The sequence below is a fragment of the Chironomus tepperi genome, unplaced genomic scaffold (assembly GCF_022539635.2).
Source record: "Chironomus tepperi strain 1889 unplaced genomic scaffold, CSIRO-AGI_Ctep_v1 contig_12, whole genome shotgun sequence".
Lineage (NCBI taxonomy): Eukaryota > Metazoa > Arthropoda > Insecta > Diptera > Chironomidae > Chironomus > Chironomus tepperi.
In genome coordinates, this window is record NW_027226134.1 from 1695719 (window position 1) to 1705886 (window position 10168).

Here is a 10168-nt window from a genome sequence, read left to right on the forward strand (position 1 = left end):
AATAAGTTAACGGGCCATTATGTCTTTTATCACTTTATTTAAAATTAAGTCGTATTAACAAGTTTGAATTTTAAATTTCCATTAATTCCAGAAATGACAATATTTCCAATAAAATTGCATAAAATTTGGGAACCGCTTTCTTATTATGCTACAGAAAAATGAACTTTTTTGGAAATGAACAATGGAATTGCCCAAATTTCTATTATTTAAATAAAATTCACTCTCATCCCCATTTCTCCCCTTTACGTAATAATTGAATGACCCCTAATAAATTAGACTAACCTAAACCAAAGCAACACATCACTAAATCCCTGCTTTTTCTACCCCTAAAAGTTATACATTTTTAATACATTTTAAAACATAATGCAGCGTGTGTATTCTAGTTTCACATAACTGACAATACTGAATGTATAGAACTTTACAAATGTTTTTCGTTAACTGTTGAGGTGTTTCAAAATGTCATGTTCAGTCTTGTACCCACATACATGCAATTTATGTATTTTACTATGTCAAAGTTTAGTTTTGTTGAATTTAATAATTTTTCAATAGAAATTGACTTTTCATGCTTACTTACTTACTTCACTGGTCGTACAGATCAGTTGTGATCAGAGCTCGAAGTTGATATGGTTGAAGTCGACTCGACTCGACTCAAATGTACTCGACTTCAAGTCGACTCGAGTCGATTCGGTTTTTTTCTAGTCTACTCGAATAAACTTCGAGCTCTGGTTGTGATCCATGACCTTCTAAAGGAGTCGACTGAAGCTGGCTTTATCGATGGCTTCCACTTGCCAAATTCCGATACCAAGCGACTTTTATTGCATTAAAGGAGAAACAGTATTTGAACAAAAGCATTAATATTAATACATAAATAATTCTGACTCTGAGACAGCAAACAGCGACATGCAATTTTCGAATCAAAACAGTTAGCAGCTAGAAAATAATGACGAACTTACTGTGGCATCTTCAATCATCCACCGTCATTCGTCAACTATAAAATTTATTGAAACACTACAATTTAATTTCATTTTTCAAAAGATATTTATTTCATTCGGTATTGTGCATTTATATTCCATATCATTATAATATATTGCAAATTATAAATGAATAATATGATTATGAAAACCGATATTGCATACGTTTTACATGTTGAGGAATACAAGAAAAAAAAAATAATAATTTTTCAATTGACTGCAATAAATGTATTATTGAATCCAATTTCATACAATAAATTTATCACAATTATGCTCATTACTTTACTTCTTTTATATTTTTTTAAGCTTATAAACTGTGTTCTTGAGATCTTATAAATTAGGTATTTGTTTTTATTGTTGTTTTAATTGAGATCAAATGAAAACTATATTATGTGATATATTTGTGTTAATAAGTTTATGTTAAGGTGGATTGGGCGTTTATTGAGTTGAGGTTTTATGGATTTTTAAAGAGATTTGAATTTGTTCAATTTTTTAAACTTTTTTTAAAATTTTTCTTCAAATTTTCTGGAAATTTTTTAAAGTTTCAAATTTCAAATTTTTTAAATTTTCAATTTTTTTTTAAAAATTTTTTTTAATTTTCAATTTTTTTTTAAATTTTCAAATTTTTTTTAAATTTTCAAATTTTTTTTAAATTTTCAATTCTTTTTAAAATTTTCATTTTTTTTTTAAATTTTCATTTTTTTATAAATTTTTAAACTTTCTTAAATTTTTTTAACTTTTTTTTTAATTTTCTCATTTTTTTAGTTTTTAATTTTTTACTGCTAAATATATTTTTTCCTTCAATTTTTAAATTTTTCTACGAATTTTTTTTTTAATTTTTTGTTTTTGTTTTCTAAAAAATTAATTTTTTTGATTATCAATGTTTTGTTATATTTCATTTTTTTTTCGTAAACTATCAATTTTATTTTTTATTTCAACTTCATTTTTTCAATTTTTATTTTTTTTTAAATTTTGACTTTTAAATTTTTATTTAATTTTCTCATTTTTCCAATTTTTTAATTTTTTTATATTTTTATTTTTTTTAAAATTGTTAGTTTTTTCAAAACTTTGATTTTCTGATCTTTTTTTAATTTTCTACTTTTTTTCCATTTTTTTAAATTTTTTCCTAATTTTTTGATTATTTTTTCTAATTTCTTAAATTTTTTCTTTCAAATTCCAAAAAACTTCTTTTTCTTTTCTTTTCTTTTTTTTGTACAAAAAATTATTTTTTTTACAAATTTTAAATTTTTTTTGAACTTATTAGAATTTTTTTTTCAAATTTTTTTTAAAAGATTTTCAGATTTTTGAAATTTTTATTTTTAATTTTCAAATTTTTTTTTTATCATCACACAACTGTTCCCGAAGCCATGCAGTCGAAAAAGCGATAAATTAGACTTAATTAATTTAAAGTTTGAAAAACACAGAGTCTAATACATAAGAGAAGACATAAGACACAGTCTAAGACATAAGCTTGCAAATTCAAATTTTCAACATTCAACTTACAATTTCCAAAAAAATTCAAATTATTTCCAATAAAATCTTCAATCCATTCAACTCCAACTTTAAAAAGAATTCCCAGCCCACACTCTTCACACTACATAACTATAAACTTTACATCCTATAAGTATACCAAAGGCACTGGTGCAATAAAAAATAATATATAAACTAAAAATTAATTTTATGGTAATTTGTGATGATGAAATGATGATATAGCTGATAAAAATCTGTACAAAAAAAAAGTATCAATCGTTAGTTGAGCATGTCAGCGGTCATTGAGCTTCCCCAGACTTCTCTATTTGAACCTGTAATTAGAGTAAATTATCATAAAAATTAATTTACATTTAAATTAAATTACTAAATATTGTGATTAATAATAATTCATAGATAGCATGCATATTTGGACATAAAAGCTGTTGATTTTGCATATTTCATTATGCGAACGAGTCATGTGTTGGATTGTACCTTACAACTTGCTATAAACACGGAAATTTCGTGTCCAAATTTTTTATTAATTGGCACAATCTATATTGAGAATCATAAGTTGTAAATTAGTGCTGCATTTCATGCTCGAAAGAATTTTTTTTTTTTGTTAAGAAATCTTTAACCTGCGCTTGACTGCACTGACCGCAGCCAGTGTATGCCTTGATATAATGACTCATGCTGTTTATTCTTTATTATACTCTCCGAGTGTGAAACTCATGAATCATTTTACATTTTATTAGCACATTATAATGTCTGTATGAGTTATTTCGTTTTGTAGTTCCAGTACAAGTCAGGAAGACGAGAAACTTTTGATTCAATAAAGAAATTATTTTTTATAAGATAAGCATGTCGAGGTATAACAAGAAGCTGTCAGAAAAAAATCATGTAAAATGAAGTTGAACGGACACCTTATAAAGGTATATGAAGTAATCATTTCTTTGTCTATTTTATACAGTTAACTAATGTAAATGCGAGGTAATAAAGTTCTGTGGATTTGTCATTGTGGGTGAAATTGGAATTCAATTGTAAACAGGTGTGGATGATTGCGAAACTGTTTTTTGATATCATTAGCTATTGAAAATTATGGAATATTTATTGAGAAGTATTCAGAGTGCCATATGGGAAGAAGTAATCAAAATCAAAGGAATTGAGAAATTATCAAATTTGATGCAGTTTTACTGTATTTTGGCTATTATTCTGATCATGTAACCAAAATGTTTTTAGAATATTTATGGTATATAAATCATTTCATACAAGATAAAATTCAATATAAGCCGGGCATTTTGATAAAAGTCGATCTTAGCTTCCAAAAAAGTTTATGAACATTTGACAAATATTCCAAAATTCATAGGTCTTGATAAAGTTTTTTGATCTTAGCTTAGTTTTACATACCAAAAATTCTAAATTGAACATTTAATATTGGTTTTGGCAAAGAGGATAGAAATAAAAACATCCCTGCGAAATTCGTTTAACAAAGGAAATAAGTAAGTGTAAATGGCAAAGAAAAGCCAGCAATAGAACCAATTTTAGAAATCAACTCAGAGGCTTATGCTTTTTATCTGTAATGCCAGCGAAGTAAGTAAGTGTTCAACAAAGTCCTAGTAACTTCTATGATATCATACATGCCTCAAGATACTCAATCCACAGGATTCTGAATTTTAGAATAATAATCATTCTAAATATCTAGAACAGTATTGTCTAAAAATTTTTTGCATCACAGCACAAATCGGTGGTAATCGTTGACAAAATCTGAACACGCTTTACGCTTTATGACATTTCCACAACATTTCGTCAGCCCACTAATATTTGGTGACACACATTAGACAACACTGATTCTAGAATAATGATAATCTAGAACACATCTAACTCTTTGTTAATTTGAGAGTTTAAAATAATCTAGAGTTCTTCTAATTAGTAATTAATTTTGAGTTATTCAAGTATAAACTAACATTATCTTCGCCACTTCTAAAAGAAGATTTAACCCGGACTACACCTACCCGGATGACATTCGATATAAGAAGACCAAAAATAGGTCACGGACTTAGCTCTACCAATACCGCAACCGAATTTACATTGACCTACATTTGAATGTCGTCGGTTTCATCCAGGATATAATAATTCTAAAGTAGGAGCAATGGCATAGTACAACAGATCGATGATCGCTGTGCTTCTTTGCAATAATAATATAATATAATATAATGCTTGAAGGATTCAGCCTTATGAGCTAAAGACATTGTGATTTAAGTTTGTTGAACTACACCCTACAATTTATAGTGGGATCCGAACCACTTGCAAGCTCTGCTCATTGACACAAGTACGTCATAACACCTGATACTATAAGAAATCCTTACAAATTATTCTGTTCTATTCTTCATGGACCTGACGCCGTTTTGGTGACGATTTTTCTTCTTGCATGCTTTAAAAACTAATTCAAGATTTTTAGTTCAGTTTTCCCTAAATTTTCCGATTAAAATTTGTTCGAAGTTCTTAATTTTGTATCAAAAGAATTAAGTAAGTCTTGAAAAGTTTAAAAGTATTTGACTAATACCGTAAGAAGTACCTACTATATTCACATACTGTCAATTTATCCAACATTTATGTGAACATATTTCATAATCTTTATAACAAAAAAAAATCTATTATAACATTTTGCAAACATTAGCATTATTATCATCCCATATCCATAATATAAATATCCCAACACTTTCGATTGTGAATCATTCAAACATGTTATTTTAATAATATTCGTCTATCTTCCCAATTTTACATTTATATCACTTAATTTATTCATTTTGATTTCATGATTGTCCTCATAAATTTCTTTTGTAAACGCACGAGTGTTGACGCAATTTTCTGATTCTAACTGGATAGACATTTTTTTTTGCACAATTGTGTTATTCAATTTGCATATTTGACATGTAAATTTAAAATTCTGGACGTTGGATGCAAGTTGTGTCCATACAAAAAAAAAACAATCTAATATAAATTCAATAAATAATAAAAGATAAAGGCATAAAAAGCAGTAAATTTACATATTTTCAATATTTATGCCTGCATCATTCAGTCTCTCCCCTATGGCAATCCAATTTAAGTTAAAAATTGAGTCATACGAACCTCTTAAATTTAAAATGCGTATCGGAAAGCAGTTTCATCAGGAACAATAGCGATATTGTCGATTTATCTCCATCCTTGTCTTCTTCTTTGTCGCATTTCTTCTTCTTTTTAACCACTAAGAATTTGAGTTTTGATTTCTTTGACTTTTGTTCTCGATTTTCAAATGGAACTGCCATTTTTCACACGAGTTGGCTTTTTTTTTTGCTTGGGTAAATATTTGAGGCACTTTGTTGGGGGTCTTGAGTTGTGTTGTGTCAATATTTGGAGTTTTGATTTGTAGAAATGTTTTACCTATAAGAAAAGTTGAGAAATTAAGAAAAAAGTATCTTGAGAACTTCAAATGTGAATGAAAATAAAAGAAAGGTTTTAAGAATTTAAGAATTTGTTTGCGAATTTTTAGTATTTGATTTTTGAGAAATGTTAAAATTTTTGAAAAATTGAGAAAATTTGGATTAGGTATTTAAATTCAAAGAATTGCTTTAATTTTCAAAAATTAAAAAACCTCAAAAAATCAAAAAATAAATTGTTTTAAAAAGTTTTTTTTTGTGAATGGATATCTTTAATAAAACTAAATTTTAGTTGTTTAATTTGCTAAATTTAATTATTACATCACTAAATATTTAATTTTTAAAAAATGTTAAAAGTGATAAAAATCAAAGAAATATTTAAATTTTAAGAAACTAGGAAGAAATAAAATATTAAAACCCAAGCAATTTTTAAAATTTGTAAATGTTGTCAAAAATGTTTTAGCATTAAAGAAATTAGAGATTGTAAGAAATTGAAAATTAAGGAATCTTAAATAATTTTGAAATGCTTAACTTTAGAATTAAGCACAGAAATTTAAAATTTTTATAAAATGAAACTTTAACTTTATAAAGTTTGATAATTCAAGAAAACTAAAGATTAAAAAATTTAAATATCATGTAATATAAATTCCAATTATTCAATAATCAATTTTGAAAAATGTCAGGAAAATCAATTTAGTTAATTTCTTAAAAATATTAAAATTTGAATTGTGAAAAATTGAAGATGAAGTTTTCAAAAATATTTCAAATTTTAAGTCTTGTATCAGTTTAAATTTAAAGTTTTAAATTTCAATTTTCAAAAAGTTATGAAATCTGTTCATCAGATTGTAAATTATTTAAAATTTATTAAAATATGTTTGAAAAAGAAGTTTGCATAACTATTTTAGCGGAACTTAATTTCAATATTAATTTATATTTGTATTCAACTTCAACTTGTTGAACTATAAAAATCTTTTCAGCGTTTTTATTTTTCTTTCAGAATTTTCTTGTAATTTACTGCAAAATCTTTTTTCAAAGTTTCTTTAAATTTAAGTTTTTTTCAAAATTTGGAAAATAAACTTAAAATATTAATTAAATTTTAAATCTTGAAAATTAAACTTTTAAATTTTTTTAAACTTCGAATTTCATTTCAATTTAAAAAATTGATTCAAAATCGCAAAACTTTTAAAAATTTTAAAACATAATTTTTAAACAAACTTAAAATAAAAACTAAGGACCTATAAAAAAAATATTCAAATTACTTTTTTTTTCAATTTCACAATATGTCTTCTTCTCCACTTTATATTAAAACAAGCCACACACTTTCTCTCTTATTTAAAACTACGTAAAATCTTTCGTTTCTTACAAAAAAAAATTATTCAATACAAAAAGACGGTCTTACTTCGTCGAAAGTCTTTAACAAGCTGAAGATTCTCCAATGTTTACTAAAAAGACAGTCGATGCGTCCAACACAATCAAATCACATGCAACGTCATCCCCACCACCATCCCTTCTACTATGAAAAACTGCTCTGATTTCAATGTTTTCATTCACTAACACAACGATAAAATTTAATATTAAATAATGTGTAGCTGTGTGTGGATGACTGCACAAAGAGAAATAAAGAAAGAAGTTCAGCACAACTTTTCGACTTCCTTACGAGAATTTTTTTATATTACAAAATCACGAAAAAAATTGTTTTTTTTAGGGAAGAAACCATTTTCTGGATGTGCTGGAAGAATGAGATGGATATAGGAAAAAATGGAAAAAAGGACGTTCGTGTCTTCTTCTTCTTGCCAATGGAAATTCATTATGTCCCGAATGCGGACAAAGGAGGACTTAATCGTGATGGAAAGGATGAGTTTTATATTAGAAATGGTGAAAATTTCGGAACCAAAAATTGAGTTTTTTTACGCATTTAGTTCTTCATCTTTTTATGACTCATTTTTGCAGGCAGTCAATGGACTTGAAATAATCGTTTTTTTTTTGTGTAGATAAAAATCAAACAAGTTTCATTCAGAATTCATTTTTATGATTATTAATAAATGATATCGGAACTTTTTTTAATGGGTTCAATAGCTTTTTGGAACTGATTAACTGTACATGCACGTCCTTGAGTGAATTTCTACTGATTATTCAGTAGGTGTTAATTTCTAAGGTTAGGCATCTGATGATGTGATTGCAAACAAGGAAGTTGGAATTCTTATTGGATATTTAACACTTTATTTCGTAAGATTTGGAAATTTTGTGCTGAATACCAAGAATGTTGAGATGTTAAAGGTCATAAATAAAAAATTAATTCTGAAATGACAATGATGAATCAGAAGCTTGAAGAACTGACTCAAAAAATCGAGAATAACATAGGGTTATTGACCTTGGATCTGAAAATGGTTAAGGATGAAATTACGGAAATAAGATCTGAAGTTGCTTCATTCTTTTGAGTTTCGTGATTATTTAATAGCTTAATATCTTAGTATCTGTCAACTGATCATGATGATCATTTAGCTACCAACCATAATGGCAAATCGCTTTTTGGATAAGGCAACAAATTCGGAAACATCTTTAAAAACTCACTCCTGAGCCACAGATTGCCCTGACTCTAATTCTAAAGCTGCGTTCCTGGTATTCAATTGAATACTTAATGAAAACATGTTTAATTTAAAGGATTCAGACATCAATAGAACCAAAATAATTGAGTTCCGTACTCCAATGACCTCAACCAAGGAACAGGCCAGAGTCACGTCAAAATCCGGTTTCCAAGGTGACAGATTAATTTTTCACTCGATGTCTCCTCTAAATCGTAATCAGGTAATAATAAATATCTATTAATAGATATCTAAAATTGTTCGAGAGTGTAAAAGCTTGAAACCTTCAAAATCCTGATCAATTCACACTGTTAAAATATTAAGAGTAACACAGTTTTAGAACTTGGATGCAATTTTAAATTTTTTTTGAAAAATCAAGAGACTTGACAATTGACGTTTAAACTGGTTAAGTTGTCTCACAATAGCATGTTAATCATATAAACTTTATTCGCTTACTCATAATTTAAGTACCAAAATGTAATTATTATCCTATGATTAAATCAATTATTTTAATTTCCTATGTTTAAAAATTAAAATCTGACCGATTTCTATAAGACATATTCACAATCTTTGAACTTGAATTGAGACATCGAATTTCCACACAATTATATGTTGTGATATTCTATCGTAAATACTTCGGTTTCCAGCACGCTTTTAGATTCACATGGTCTCGTATACGTTTTAACGGTTATCAATTTGTTCATACGAAAAGATTCTTCATAGAAACGAGGCAGCTGCCATGAAGCTATACACGTTTTCTTACTGAGAATCCAGTTCACATAGTGAGCGTACTATGAACATGTAATGTGAAAACATTTGCTCCATATTCACAACTTTAATCTCAGTCGGTGACCTCTTTCGCCCGCGGTGGATGTTTTACGACATTAGATTCCACAAGATCGTAAGATGGAATCATGGAACTTAATGGAAAAAAATAATTGTGCATTATTCTCGATTGATCAATTAAATATTTTCAGTCCTGGCCTTGAGAATGACATATCACCGGATCGACTTCAAAAAAACGTGAAAAATAGTTTTTCCACTTAACCATTCGTACCAAAAATAACACTTAATTACAATTGGTCGTAAGAACTTAATCAAACTATTGGCCTTACATTTCACATTATCATAAAGTCAAAAGAAACATATACTCATATGTCAAAATTGTTTGAAAGCTCCACTTCATCCTCGATGAATTAACAAGTTAAATTAGGAATTAAATTCTCAAAATACTCAGCTCTAATGGATAGCGTTTAAATAATTTAAATAAGAATAATTAAATTAAGAATGAATCAAGAAAATACTTATTTTGAATTAGAAACTAAATAAAATATCACAATGAATTTCCTAGAAGTATTCACTCCCATAACAATATAAATTTCTTTATTTAAACTCTCAGTCGTTCAAAGAAACTCCCTAGATGACCTTCAATCCAGTGTCAAATTCAAAATTCACGTCGTTCTCGTGGTCGAAACGTGTGGTTCAAGCCAATAGAGAAACAATCAATCTGTTAAAAGCCAATCATTTCCACGACGAACTAACTCATTAGGTGCATCAATTTTCATTCTGAAGAGTTCGACATGGGAAACATCTTATAAAAATCGTTCAATAATAAAATTTCATTATAATCTCCTTGATAAAAGCTAATATAAATATCGGCTTTGTTATAGACAACCTAACAATCCTCTTGATCAAGATGGAAGATTGTTCTTAAACAAACTTGATATACTGC

The 10168-nt window shown here is 27.3% G+C and overlaps 1 long non-coding RNA gene across 1 annotated transcript; it reads right to left on the reverse strand.

The window, feature by feature from the left end:
• Positions 1–2325: 2325 nt before the first annotated feature.
• On the reverse strand, positions 2326–7258 carry LOC139088935 (uncharacterized). Its single transcript, XR_011544263.1, has 3 exons — positions 7114–7258; positions 5568–5858; positions 2326–2773 (listed from the first exon to the last, which is right to left on the reverse strand). It is a non-coding gene; the product is annotated as an uncharacterized lncRNA (long non-coding RNA).
• Between the last annotated feature and the right edge of the window lie 2910 nt (positions 7259–10168).